Source organism: Glandiceps talaboti, chromosome 17 (genome assembly GCF_964340395.1).
Source record: "Glandiceps talaboti chromosome 17, keGlaTala1.1, whole genome shotgun sequence".
NCBI lineage: Eukaryota > Metazoa > Hemichordata > Enteropneusta > Spengelidae > Glandiceps > Glandiceps talaboti.
Window position 1 is genome coordinate 6,084,142 of NC_135565.1, and position 15,919 is coordinate 6,100,060.

Below are 15,919 nucleotides of genomic sequence, written 5' to 3' on the forward strand. Positions count from 1 at the left end.
TAGGACGCAAAGAACGGTCATCCGTTCTTATTTGCAACATACATTGGTTTTCATTGCAAATTTCACCTTTACTTCCATAAATGCTAGTTAAACATCGATATCGTTCAGAGTCATTGTCATCGCTGGAATCAGACTCCAGTTTTCACTGTTCATGTTGCTGCACGTCTAGCGCGTACTTTTGAAACAAGCAGCTAGCTTTTCAACAGCTCCCATGGCAAACAGCTGATTTAGTACACTTCATCACTGTAACCTTTGATATTGGGAATCTCTGCTACTTTTTACATGTCGAATATATAGAATGTGATGAACTCGGCACTCGACAAGTCCTAGCAGATCTACATGGTCACTCAATCAAGATTTTATGGTACCAAATTGTGTTAAGTGAATCTTGAAGTCGAAGAATTCACATAAGAATGAGTCTTTTTATTAGCTACTATATTATACAGAATTTAATTAGAAACGTCGTTTTATCAGTGGTGGACAATGAAAACTCTACTTCTTATCACTATATAACAAACTGACGAATACCGGATCACGCTGATGTAGGTTCATGCGACTTTCTTATCAGTTTGTTTATTTCTGTGAAAGTTAGTCATGTTGTTACATAAAATTCGAGTGTAAGCTTATCGTCTAGTGTCTGGGCCTAAAACAGACTTTCAGTGTATAGATTATACGTCGAGTTTTAGGCGAAAAATCACCACCAAACATGACCCCACAGCAGGACAATACAATGAAAACTATATTCACGACATTCAAGTCTGCACTGAACAATTACAACATATGTGATCGTGTAATTTGACTGAATACACCAGATCTTGACTGAGGCAAGTCAAGGGTTTTCGATAACATTCATTCATCTGATAATGAATTAACATTGGGCCTTGCCAAAACAAAATAAACCAAACAGTGTTCTTGGGCTGCAACATGCATGCAACATGGGTTCTAGAATCTGTCTGACAGCTACAGTTATCTATAGATACACAGCAACACGAATTCTTATTGAAAATGTGATTGTTAACTTCCGTAAGGAAGTTTATACAATAGCGTTGAAGTCTCTGTGTGTGTCTGTATCACCATTTCCGAACAAACGGTTGCATCAATTCGAACAAAATTTGATAGACATGTTCCGTAGGGTAATGGCAAGAACTGATTAGGTTTTTGTAATAATCCGATGAATATTAATGACCAATTTGAGTAATTAGTCGATCGAACGAGTATAAAGTTGGCATCAGATTCAGATTGAGATTCAGATAGCATTATCTTGAACATTATATTGAGCCTCAGATGGCCTCAGATCCGAAGACACCCGACGGACTCAAACCTGAAATAATACCGTTGAGACTACAGGGAAGGATTCTGCTTCACTGCCGTCGGGTGTATTCGGATCTGAGGCTATCTGACGCTCAATATGACACTACCTGAATCTGAATCTGACGCCAACTTTATACTCGTGCTCTGCACTGAGAAAGACTCTGTTTTCAGGGGTTTCATGCCAACCTTATTTTGTGTTTCCCTTGGATTTGCACTCTGCATTGGCTGGACAAACACAAGAAAAAAGAAGACCACGGCAGGGCATTTAAGTGATTCAAACTCACCAGAAAAAAAAATTTCTTGGCCTTGGAATAGGTTTAGAATGAGCACGGAGTTCACAAACACGTGAAATATTTATCATCGTTTCAATTTCGTCAAATATGGACTTATCATTTTAAAATTTCACACACTAGTGCGCAGATGAATAACGAGAAATGGTGTCTTTTTAGATTTTCGATTAGAAGTTTAGGAAGTATTATATTGACCTCGAACCGTCTCCTTTTTACCGTGTTCTTTTCCGATTTCTCTCGATAACAAACTACCGCTGTTTGTTGCAAGGCTTGTACATAATCAATTATCTAGCTCTGTATCTCAGGATATAAATACACTCTCACACATTTATCAAGTGTAATAATCTATTATTTATACCCAAATGTGTGTGGTCAAAATATGGAAAATAGACCAAGCCTCGCCTAGCCTACAAAGAAAATTTCGTGACAATGTATCGATAATGGTGACCTATGCATTGACCTCTATATAATTAGTGTACAGTGAGGGCGCGCCACTCAACAAAATCTTGACAATTTTCCCGTAGTGATTAAAGGAATGTGTAAACTCGTGGTGGGACAGAAGGAAGTTCAACACGCACATGCCATATCCCGGGTATGTAGGGGATCACGAAAGCCGAGTGAAGTCGAGGATGGCAAGCTTTCCTGTGCTGAGAATAGGAGGCGAGGCGGGCATTTCAACAACATTTTTGACAACTAATTTTCCATTGGGACTTGACGAATCACAGATATAGAGCTAAATTTCTTGCATAAATCATGAAATTGCAAGACTATACCCTTACGGAAGGCATTCAGATTAAATCTGGTATTAATTTCATGTGATATATATGTGAATATACAACTGTAAAGTTCCCAGTGCAATACATGAAATAAATGATTCTAGGACAACTGCCCCCCGGACAACTGCCCCCCGGACAATTGCCCCCAAAGGACAACTGCCCCCCGGACAATTGCCCCCGAAGGACAACTGCCCCCCGGACAATTGCCCCCGAAGGACAACTGCCCCCCCCCCCCCCCCGGACAATTGCCCCCCCCCCCGGACAACTGCCCCTGAAGGACAACTGCCACCCGGACTACTGCCCCCGAACGAAAAAAAAACTAGTATTTCAGATGTACGGGTTTGTCACGGGATCGTTCAGGTCCAAGTCGGGAATTAGTCACGACTGAGAAGAGATTTCGGCTTGCCAGAATCACCTACCCGAGTGCTCGTGTGCTTCTGGATGTTTATAGTGCAGGGGCATATGGGTTTTCGTGTGAAATGAATGTTAATTTTATGAAACATATATGGTTACGTTCATTATAGGACCACATATAAAAAAATACATGTTGGCAATTTTTATCTTCAAAATTAGTCTGAGGGGGCTAAAATAAAATTTGGCCCCAAGACCCTATTCTTAACCATTGGTTAGGCAATGAAAACCCATGAATCCATGATTATAGTCAACTTCCATTGATATGGCCTTAGCAAAAGCCAACAATGCCAGTATATTTTGCAAAGATAACAACATTTTTGGTTAGTCAGGCAAAAAAAAATATCAAAACATATATGCAAATATGCCTATCAACAAGACCATGTCCATAGCAACAGTCAGAACATTATGTATATTGTAAAGATAACAACAGTAATTGGTAGGTATATGTAAGGGCGGCCTTAATTATGTTTCTCATGACCCAAACGACCCTAAATGTATTCAATTAGATGAGAAAAAAATTAAATTGACGCCCTCTATGGCAGGATTAGGAAAACCATGAGAGTGTATCTGAAAGAAAATTATTGTTTATCGCTGAAATTTGGGCAAATTCAATAAAACAAACAGTTAAAATGTTCCTTCTGACTTTACTTGCCATTTCTAAGTTATTCAGAATATTAAAATATGATTATGAATTGAAAGTATCACCAACAGGTACTCATAAACTTACTATTTAAAAAAAAATATTTTTAATTTTAGAATTAAGGGCCATATGTGGATAAACATACAAAAATGGACAATGTTACATATGACTGGCCCTAGCAACAAGGCCACACCCATAGCAACAGTAAAATTTTGTATATGTGAAAAATAACAATTGGGATGGATATATATATATATATATATATATATATATATATATATATATATATATATATATATATATATATATATATATATATATATATATATATATTGGCAAGTGGATGAACATTCAAATCTTAACACAGAGATGCCTAGCAACAAGACCGTGTCCATAACAACAACCAAATGAATAAGGGTGTAGATGTACAATTCAAAGATAACAACATGGATGGTTAGGCATTCGGATAAATGCTTCACAAGTTAATACATACACTGTGGAGTTGTACTACAACTAAAGTTGTGTATAAATTATTTACACATCTGTAAAGTCAAAATCTAGGTCATTCAATAGTGACACCAGGCTGTATATATACTATATTAGTTTCTACAAATGAACTTCAGTCTACCAAGTGACCCCTTATACAAATCTATGACTGTTTGAATACCTGTATGTATGGAACTTTAGAAAATGAAACATTGTATAAATTTAATGACGTGTGTGTATCTTAACTTTGTATTTTCCAAATCGATAATTAAAAATGGCACCAATGGCATTGTAGCACAACTGTCGTTTTTTTTAAATGTGTATCCACACATCTGATCCATGCTATGTATAGGTGTTCATTAGCAGAATGTTTATCCAGTTACCTATCCCACCCTATTGTTATCCTTTGCAATATTAATGAGTTATTTACATAATTAATGGTTTTGCAGTAATTAGGCTATATCTTAACAATGCACACTTTAAATTCAATGTAATTTAGTACATACATTAATGATAACAAGGTGCATGTGTCATCAAGTTTGATAATACCGTATAGCTTGTAATTGTAATTAGTTATTTGCATAATTAGTGATTTTCAGTAATTAGGCTAGATCTTAAGAATGCACACTTAAAGATGCACTCATCCTCTGGTGTTATATGGATGTGTGAGCTGATTAAAAATATGCACTTCTGATCCCAATAGATATATTACTTAATCGGTAAAATAGAGAAAATATTGTATACTAGTACATGAATATTTTTGCATGTCATACCTCTCAGTATCGAAACAATAAAGGGTTCATGCATATATTCGGAACAGGTAGCCTGTGGGGGTCGGCTATGAAACAGTGAAGCAAAGCCCAGGGTTAGTCGAATCTCCACTAAAACTACACCAAGCTGTACGACATTAATACACGTACAATTACTGAAATTTAACTAGCAAATTACATTTACCATCTTTGAAACAAGTGAATATATCCATCGCCCTTTTGTAATAAAACTTGGCGAATCTCATAGGGTGAACATATTACACTAACCTAGATCGTGGTGGTGTCTGTGGATGGTAGGCTATTAGCCTGAATGAGAATGAATGGGTACTCTTAAGTAGGTTTTAGTTGAGTAGACGTGGTAACAAGGACAAAAATAGTTGACAAAACAACTACTTGAGTAGTAGACCTGATTAATATTTTTTTTCAAAATTATTGCCCAGTATTAATTTGATTTTACTGGCACGAAAGAAGAGATTCAGTTGAGGTCAAATTTACCCACCTTTACCCAACCTGTGACCCACCTAACTATCATCTCTGTCAAGGGGTAGTACGAGACAAAGTGATACTTTTGACTTCACACAGCCCCAGGGGAGAGGTCACCGGAGGTGAATTAAGTCAAAGGTATCACTTCGTCTCATACTCACCACATTTACTCATCCTCTGCTAAAGATTTACCCCTTTGGAAAGACATGGTCAAATATGACATATCGTATAGTGAACTAAACTCTAGTGAAAGTTACAGCGGGTTGAAAATACAGCAAACTCGACTTTTACAGAAGAGGATATGAACAATGGGTTCCAAAGCTACGTTTTATTTATTGATGTAGTATATAATGGATATGCAATATCATGTCTGGTATCGCAGAATTTTTCTTTCGACAAGGCGTGAAGGAGCAGCAATGCAAAGTTTTGCCTTTACTGAAGGCATTCAGTTTACATCTAATATAAACATATTGTTGATCAATAGCATAGAATCAATTGAATCGTTACTATACAAAGTTATGTATTCGAATGAATAGACCCAATTATTTTTATTCAAAACTAGTGTCTATTCTCTCACTCATGCCATTATGTCGTATGCATTGTCTACATTTCTACTAGTATAGCTATTTGGTTGGCGTTACATGTCATTTCATAGGAACAACATGAATAGACGTGTTCTCCACTGTTACATTTGATTACGTTATTTCATCGAAATTCTAAAATAAAACAGAATAAAGGACAATGTAGTATAAAATAAAGATGATAAATTCAGTATCTGAAGAATATCTTTTATAATATTTCAAAGGAACAATATGAATAGATGCATATTTAGTTTAGTTATTCAGCGTGAAGGCACTCTTACATTCGATTACGCAACGAACTTCCTCTTGGCCAGTCATGAATAAAGGTTGAAAGTAACAGCAGAGACACATTCTAATGTACCACCCAACCCCAATCACCAACCCACCAGAAAATAGTATCTTAAATCAAATTTTATTGTACTGTTACCTAGCTATCATTCCACGTGTTTTAGTACTCAAAGACAATCTGACATTCAAATCCTCAACGTAAACAATATGGAATGTACCCTTTTACATCTTTTGGTAATTCTCATACACAAATAACCTTCATTGCTGGGAATAAGTAGTCACATGCCAACTTGATGACTAAGGCTATCTCATTTTGACACCATTGCAAAGTGGGAAATTAATGAGCACTCATGAAATGCCTTTAACAACGATTCATTTACTTTTTAACATATTTCTACAGAACATAGAGGGAGAACTGCATACAGAACAAATAACACGTTCTAAAGTAGCTGCCATATTGACTTTTTCCATTGCTCTAGAAAGTATCTCAATTGGTCAAAAGTAGGGGTAAAACATTCTGAAGGTTTCTAAAGGTGTTTTACTGAGTGATGTTTCTTTTCTATCTAATATTTGCAAGAGGTCCAATTTATGTAACTTGTATGCTAATATTGAGAGGTAAAATTTCAAATTTTGTGTAGACCTAAACTTAGACTCTCTATCCTGTGTAGAATGTACCTTTCCAGGATTCAATGCTACATGTGTAGATACGTATTAAAACCAGATGCCAGATCTGAAAAGGAATATTTTTAATGTGTGTATGTACACTTGATAACAAGCCACACCAATACGCCGAAATTGGTCAAAAGGTCATATAATTTGGCAAGGTTAGTTCTATGCAATAAATGAATGCCTTTATTTTTTTACGATGCATGTACCCATGAATGTACATGGGCAAGGAAGCCACTGAGGCTTTTATAGACCCCTTACTGTTCTGAGGTGTTATCAATACAATCAATCAATCGATGCAATTTATATAGCGCCAATTCCACTATGACAAGAGTTCAAAAGCTTTAAAATAATTAATTGATGTAGTCACGATAACCCTTTCTGGTAAACTGTTCCAAATGTCTATGACGTATTGACTGGAAAATATTTACGTATATCCAATCTAGATTAAAATAATTACTAACTAATTACAATGATTTAATTGGTGTAGTAATAACAATAACCCTTTCTGATAAACTGTTCCAAATGTTTACAACATGTTGACTGAAAATATATTTTGGTATATCCAATCTGGATCAGTCTTTAAATCATTTCAATCTATATCCCCTTGTTGTCGAAGAAGATACTTTGATAAATACAACTGGATCAAGGAGAATATGTAAATGGTAAAGTTTATACACTTCCAGCAAATCAGCTCTAATTCAACTAGTTTCTAAAGTTCTCAGTTTCAATATGCGTAACTGTCCTCATAATTCAAGCCACCAAGCTGCGGAATCATCCTGGTGAAACGACGCTGCACTTTTTTCCAAAAACGCAATATCCCTATTCGTATATATGTGGGGAAGACACTGGGGAAGCATAGTCAAGATTTTGACTTACTAGTGCTTTAAAAGATAAAAACCAACCAGAGTATTCATAGTAACTGAAATAATTCATGGTTGGCGTACATTTTTGAAAGAATAGCAATCAGCAACATCAAACAATACAGGAAATCAAATAAACCGGAAGCGTCATACATAATATGCAAATGATATGCAAATAAAGAAGCCAGAATTTATAATATTGTGTTTAAAATGCAAAATTATACAACAGTCTACAAGTTTATAGTCTACGGGATGCCCATAAGTACATTTATACAGATATAAAGTAATCGTACAGTTCACATATTTTAATTTGCCATCAATATACAGAAAACCCATTATTTTACATCATTTATGAAATTGCTGCAAAAATTACCCTTAATATTGAAATAAAAATTGCCAACATATATTTTTTAATTGCTCAGATGATGGGGAACACAATGACATATGTTGGCAAAAATTAACATGAATTTCACACGAAACCCAAAAATCTGCCATATGCCCCCGCACTATTAATTCTCACTTTAAGAATACTTCCAATACAATGCAATTTACACAACCACTAAATATAGATTATATTATATCATGCTACTATGCGCCATTCTGATTGGATAATAACTGTGGTAAAATCCCATTTTACCACGGCTGGCAGTGGTAAAATGGGCCCCTAAACTAGCATATGAATAGTACATACAAGCTGAATGTGTTCGTTCTTATATTATACCAATAAGTTAACACTTCCTCAGAGTAAAGGTATGTCAGGTATCCTGTACAATAGTTTGGGTTACAGTAGTCCAAATAATTCCACTGATGACCTTGCGATCGAAAGCAACGATCGATCAGTGGCTTCAACATCACTGGCCATGGCTGATAAGGTACAAGTTCTCCCATGCAACGAGCCGTTAGCGTCCTGCTCTCGTTGAATCAAGCAACACCAATTTAACTTTTAACCATCAGTCAAGTGCGTCAGGATTATTTCAAAACTGTACATTTTCAGGTTCAGTCAATGTTCAATTTGATAACCATTACATTAAAGAAGACTGTGTAACGTCGCGTCTCTGATTTACTGTCTCGAGCTTTCTCCGATTCAACTGATTCAACGCCGAGACATCTGTTTTTAGCAGTGTACAAGATTATATTGTTCATATGTAAATATCCAAACAAAATTGTTACTTTCTTTGACCTCTTGCCCCGTTTTCTTTGTTGCTAGTTTTCAACGCGTTTTCGTTATGCATTATATGACGTAAATAAAGTAATTTATCAATGTAATGCAGTATGGTTTGTGTTCATAACGTTCATGCAGTGTGTGTGTGGGGGGGGGGGCGACATGAACGTATCCACTCATCAAAAATATGCTCGTTCCCGACAATCTATTACCGACGATCTTTTTCTATACGTGCGAATTCGCCTTTTTCAGGCATATAAATAACCACAGAATCACATTTAGAAGATATAAACACATATTTTGATATAATATAATAGCAATAACCCCCTCCGAAGGCAGGTATACACTCGAATTTGGTACAATTCGCTCCATATAGCACTCGCCATTCGGCTCGTGCTATATGTCGCGAATTGTACCAAAATCTCGTGTATACCCGCCTTCGGCGGGGGTTATTGCTTAAATATCACACCATAAGATCACGCCATCATAAAAGTTATTATATACCTTTCTCTAACCAATCATGTGAATTTCAGTTACATCATGTTTGCCCAGATTCGTCATCGCCAGTCTATTTCTGACCTATGGCCTACAATGCCGAAATGTAGAATTTATTCCCATAATTCCGAAATACGTTATTTTGGATCGTAACACAGGTGCAACTACATGTAACGACATCAAATACAATGTCAGGAAATAACCAACACGACATAGTTTCAAGCGGTTTAAAGTGGATTTACTGAAAGAATATATATAGCATAGTTGGCATTCTTCACCGAACTTTCTTCTCATCACTTGTAAAATGACTGGGATTGGGATTGGGGCTGGGGGGTGCGTTTATTAACATTTGCATGTTTTACTCTATTGTTATCTGTGATAATTGTTATAAAAGTTGGTATGATGCTTTAACTTACCGCCGTAATTCACATAATTTATACTCACATTTGCACGTTTTACTCTATTGTTATCTGTGATTATTGTTATAAAAGTCGGCATGATGCTTTAACTTACCGCCGTAATTCACATCTATTGTCATCTTTGATAATTGTTACGACAATTATATTATTTTTTCTACTTTTGATTCGTTTTCTATCTTGTTACCTGTATATTTTGTATTGAACTGATAATAAATAAATCTTTTCCAGTAAAAAAATGACTTCGTGTTTGTGTTTAGTGAGTATAATGTACGCAAATTGCGGCGGTAAGTTGCCGACGGTGACTTTTTAATGAATGACAAACCCGTACATCTGAAATACTATTTTTTTTTTCGTTCGGGGGCAGTAGTCCGGGGGGCAGTTGTCCTTCGGGGGCAGTTGTCCGGGGGGCAATTGTCCTTCGGGGGCAGTTGTCCGGGGGGCAATTGTCCGGGGGCAGTTGTCCTTCGGGGGCAATTGTCCGGGGGGCAGTTGTCCTTCGGGGGCAATTGTCCGGGGGCAATTGTCCGCCGTAATTCACATCTATTGTCATCTTTGATAATTGTTACGACAATTATATTATTTTTTCTACTTTTGATTCGTTTTCTATCTTGTTACCTGTATATTTTGTATTGAACTGATAATAAATAAATCTTTTCCAGTAAAAAAATGACTTCGTGTTTGTGTTTAGTGAGTATAATGTACGCAAATTGCGGCGGTAAGTTGCCGACGGTGACTTTTTAATGAATGACAAACCCGTACATCTGAAATACTATTTTTTTTTTCGTTCGGGGGCAGTAGTCCGGGGGGCAGTTGTCCTTCGGGGGCAGTTGTCCGGGGGGCAATTGTCCTTCGGGGGCAGTTGTCCGGGGGGCAATTGTCCGGGGGCAGTTGTCCTTCGGGGGCAATTGTCCGGGGGGCAGTTGTCCTTCGGGGGCAATTGTCCGGGGGCAATTGTCCGGGGGGCAGTTGTCCTGTTACCGAAATAAATTAAAGTCGGCCTTCGGTCATATGGTCCACTGTAACCGATATTTGGCCGGCAGTTTTGACATGAAAATCACAGATGGGGAAAATGACAGAAAGTTTCCTTCAATGTTTTATAGATATCACAGGGCCAAAATCATTTGTTTTTTCTCTAATTAATGTTGCGATTATATGACAGTGAAATAACGATAAAAAAATCTGTGTGAGTAGGCCTGTATCGAACCCTCAGACAATTTCTGATTTTGCAGCCACATGCAGGTCTCGTCACACAAAGATAATATTTGAAGTACTCAATTAACATTTTTATCAAAATGTAGAAATTGTTTAAGGTCAGTGGGTCAGTTGAAAGGTTTAATTGCACTAAATTTAGGTATAAACATAACAGTCTAAATCATCGATGGAAAATGTTCCTAACTTTTCCTCTAATGTGAATGTAGAACTTAAAACGCAGAATGTAGTAAATTGTTTAGGCTTCGCTAGTAATATGTTATTGATTGATTGACGTGACATTGTTATGGCTCTATCTTTTGGCCATTTATAGTTTTGATAATGTCGGTCGTGTCACTTAATGAGTGAATGGTTATCAGTGTTGCTGGGGTAACAAACTCCGACAAGGTAGGGGGTAGAGTGCACGCCTCGTGCAGAGAGTCCTTATCATCTCATCTCATCTCATCTCATCTCATTAAGAAAGACTGCTGGTGGTAGTGGTGGTGGTGGTGGTAGTAGTGGTGGTGGTGGTGGTGGTGGTGGTGGTGGTGGTAGACTATAATCTGAATGTATGTTAATCGTAAAGTTACTTCATATTGTGAATTTAAAACATGAGTAATGTAAAGTTCGCTTTTAAACAAGACTTTTTTTCGAAATAAACTTCAGTCTGAGTCTGATTCTCGGTGAAAGTATGTTAGTATAACTTGTATGAAGTGAATTATTCCCTGAGAGCTGGAGTGATCCTGTACCTGAGTTGTGGGCTAGAATACAACGAGTCATGGCGCTTACGAGGTTATAGATGAATGGGGGGAAAAGTGACAAAATTCTAACCCCTTATAATGTTTGTCTTTTCGAGACGAAGTTTTGAAACTAACTGTTTTGTTGTCAGCAAGAATTTCTATGTCTGTATTGTATGTGGTGTAGATTAGTAATTCTTCAAGATGAATGGGGTTATGTTATTGATTATTGTCTAGTATAGTTGCATGCCTTACCATTTAAAATTATTTTATCATTAAATGAAGAATTACAGTAATTACTTATATATTCATTTCATGTAACAGAATGCCATGTACTATTTATCTGTGCAATGAAAAGTTAGCTATTTATTACCATGTTCTTTGTTTTCAACATGTATTTAATATAAATAATCAGTATTCACCAGTTATAAATATCTGTGCAATGAAATTTGTCAGAGATTTTCGGCTCACCAAGTTACAACATCATCCCAGTATCTGGTATGCTTTCACTTACTGACATATAATCTACAACGTGATATTCTAGATGAATTAATACTATTTGGTCAGACTTTGCCCTCCTGTGTGGTTTCAGCTGTTTATTTATTTACCAGGTTATTCCTTACTACTTTATCAATTAATGATTTGTTGCATGTAACAGAACTCAATGTACTAGTATCGGTTTGATGAATTTGTGTTACAGATTGTTATGGTACTGGTTTCAGAAACTACATATATATGTCAAATGTGTATGCATTTTCATAGGGGTTATGTATATGTAATTTACACTGACAAATTCTAACAGAAAAAGCACTACATGTGTTAATAGATATGTTTAACTTGCATAATTGTATATATATATATATATATATATATATATATATATATATATATATATATATATATATATATATATATATATATATATATATATATATATATATATATATATATAGGTGAGTTCTATACTTCAGCGTTATCATCAATGAATGTACCAAATTTGAGGCTTGAAGTTGCAATAATTTACTTGTAATATTATACACCCTGAACAGTATTACATGACCTGTAGGTAAATATATTGTTGTAGGTGGGTACATAAGTAAATCAAATTGACTTTTGGGTCCGCACCCTAAAGTCATCGCCCTCAACGGCGATCATGATTTCAAACTGTTTCTGTACTATTCATGGATAATATTGACCACTGATTAACATGTACGACCTCTAATTATTGATATTTCAGTGAATATATTGTGGTTGTCTAATCGACATATGATACTTCAATTACAACTAGTGTAGTTCTAGCTAACATGGTGACAGATTCAATAGCAAGCTTGTGCCTAAGATTCAAACTTACTACTACACCACCTACGGATAATATTCATCAGCAATTAACAGACACAATGTCTTTTTATAAGTAATTGTCCAATTTGAAGTGAATATATCTTTGGTTACTCGATGAAAAATGTCCAAGTTAAAAGCTAATGCAGATGTAAGTGTGTGTGTGTGTGCGTGCCTGTCTGTCTATCTGTCTGTCTGTCTGTCTGTCTGTCTGTATGTATGTGCGTCTGTCTGCCATGGTGTGTGTGCACAATGTGCGTCTGTGTCTGTGTATGTATGTAATCTATGTATGTATGTATGTATGTATGTATGTACGTACGTACGTACGTACGCATGTATGTATGTATGTATGTATGTATGTATGTATGTATGTACCCAGCATCCACCGACGTTGATTGACGCGGTTGCTGACCTATCAGCAGGCAGTACGAAAATACATCTGCACATCAAACAGGAAAATATGATAATTGCACTTTGAGATTTAGATCTCCTGGAAGTGATGTTTTCTCAACAAGAAATGTCGACAATGAAAGCAAACAAACAACAGATCAAGTCTAGGTTTGGTAGATAATCGGTCACGCTAATATTTCTTGGCAAACGCCATCATGCGAACAATGTTTAGTTGGAATGTGAACAGTAAAGATTCTTATGTTCTACTGACCAGATAAATGTATTTAAGGATATATCATATATGTTTTCATTTGTAGACGGGTTGATGATATCTATCAAACGTTTGGTATGTTATATTTGAATATAATTAACATATTTAAGTGTAACGTAACACTAGTGTTAAGATGGAGTACACCCACTGGAAATACGTCAAAACTTTACTATATGATCTTATTTTTAAAAGTTGTTGAAAATCTTAATATAACATTACAAATATTTTGCATGTTTGTGCATGCTTGAAGTTCGAAAATATATATTAATTTACTATTTATTACCAAGTTTAGTGAGCAATATATTTACATGATAGATTTTTAGCCATAATAGATTTTTTTAATTCAATATTGACGATCCTCACCATTCCGGTTTTATACATAATAAAATGTACTGTAAAATTTCTGAACTTCTTAAGATGAGATTATTTGATCAATAAACGTTGCAATTATCTTTGAACTACGAAGAGGTTGAAGTGCTTTTTGCTTATGTATGTATGTATGTATGTATGTATGTATGTATGTATGTATGTATGTATGTATGTTGTGTATAATTTAACATTAACTTTATTTTCAAACTTTTGACCCCTTATGGTGGTTCTTTATCAGATATTTTGGTATGACGGCACTTTATGTATGACTCAAATAAAGTAAGATGCAATAAGAATTGGAAGTAGACGTGGTTTTTCTCTAATAATTTGTTCATCACCACTAAGTCCTCTCTCTCTCTCTCTCTCTCTCTCTCTCTCTCTCTCTCTCTCTCTCTCTCTCTCTCTCTCTCTCTCTCTCTCTCTCTCTCTCTCTCTCTCCAATGTATCTTTCTCTCTGTCATATGTACGTCTCGTCTGGCTCGGGATTTATAAGTTGATGTGTTAGCTCATTTGTTTAAATACACTAGCAAGAAATTATCATAATTAAATTGATATAAAGACAATACTGACAAAACACAGAAAGTCAAACAAATCGCGATGATAAGTACCACCAATACAAGTATAAAACTAGAGAGTTTATAATATGGCCGGTAGATAACGTCCCTAAACACCAACATTCATAAATTATGCCACCTTAGGTAGCACCGTTAGAGGGCGTTTGTTTAAGAGATTATCGATAGTAAAGTTCTGTTATGACTATTTTAATCCCGATGAGAACATTATCCTTGTGTGTCTTCGAATGTTTCCGCCCAGGTCATGATAATTTGCTCCCTTTTGTATTTGCAGCGAAGGTTATATAGTGTCGATGAACCATGTGCTGGTGTGATTTTAAAGCCTTCTCTACTGAATTATTGATTAAAGAGTGTACCATTCGGTCATATCAAATCAAGGTTCGAACATTCAAACGTGAATACACAATATAACATGTACTAGTTGGAAACATGTGACAACACTTCTTTTGCGAAAGATAAATTCTGTGCAACACGTTGACAAGACTGAAATAGCACCATTAAATATCAATCAATCAATCAATCAATCAATCATTCAATCAATAACAATGTGTATGAGAAATTGGGATTCATATTGAATTTCCAAATAATACAAGAAATTTAATTGATTGAAACAACATACATTAAGTCGGTACTTGTACCTCATTACAGCACTGAACCTATACAAACTGAGTAGAATGGATTCATTATTGTACGTACAGGAAGTCATTACATTTTGTAGATATACTTGGTAAACATATGTATACAAATGTTCACTTTAAATCACAAGTAAACTCTAGTAGTCATGGTCATTCGGTAATACATAGAGAACGAGAGACATGCGCAGACTGGACATGACGTAGTGATTACTTGTGTTTACCATGTTATTTACAAATCATTTCCCTACATAAAGTAAATTCTTATTTAACACATTTTGCATAGATTTGAAATTAACGAGTTACAAACACAGACTTGATTGGTGTACTAATTCGTTTACATAACTTTTTCAAGTAGAAAAAAATGATTTAACATCTGAACCAAAGACCTATTTGTTATCCATATTGGCACTTTATATAATATATATATTTTCACCATGTGGAATAACATATGATAGAAATGTACATTGCTGTTTTTGTAAAATATGGTAATATCGATTCACAAGAATTTGTTATAGATTCGTGTTAAACGCCAAGCAAATATCATTTCTAAGGTCCGTCACTTGTACAGGATTCATTTTATGGCGATAGGTTCTCAACTACAATCATTACGTTCTGTTAGTAAACTAGAGACTTACGTGATTGGTTGACTTTCAGCTTGCATACATTGATTGGTCACTGAGACTATAGACACTTGATTGGTTACACTTTTGGCGGGAAAATCATCATCATAAAGATTAATTGTTTACTATATCTGTGCCACCGCAAAATTTCGTAATCT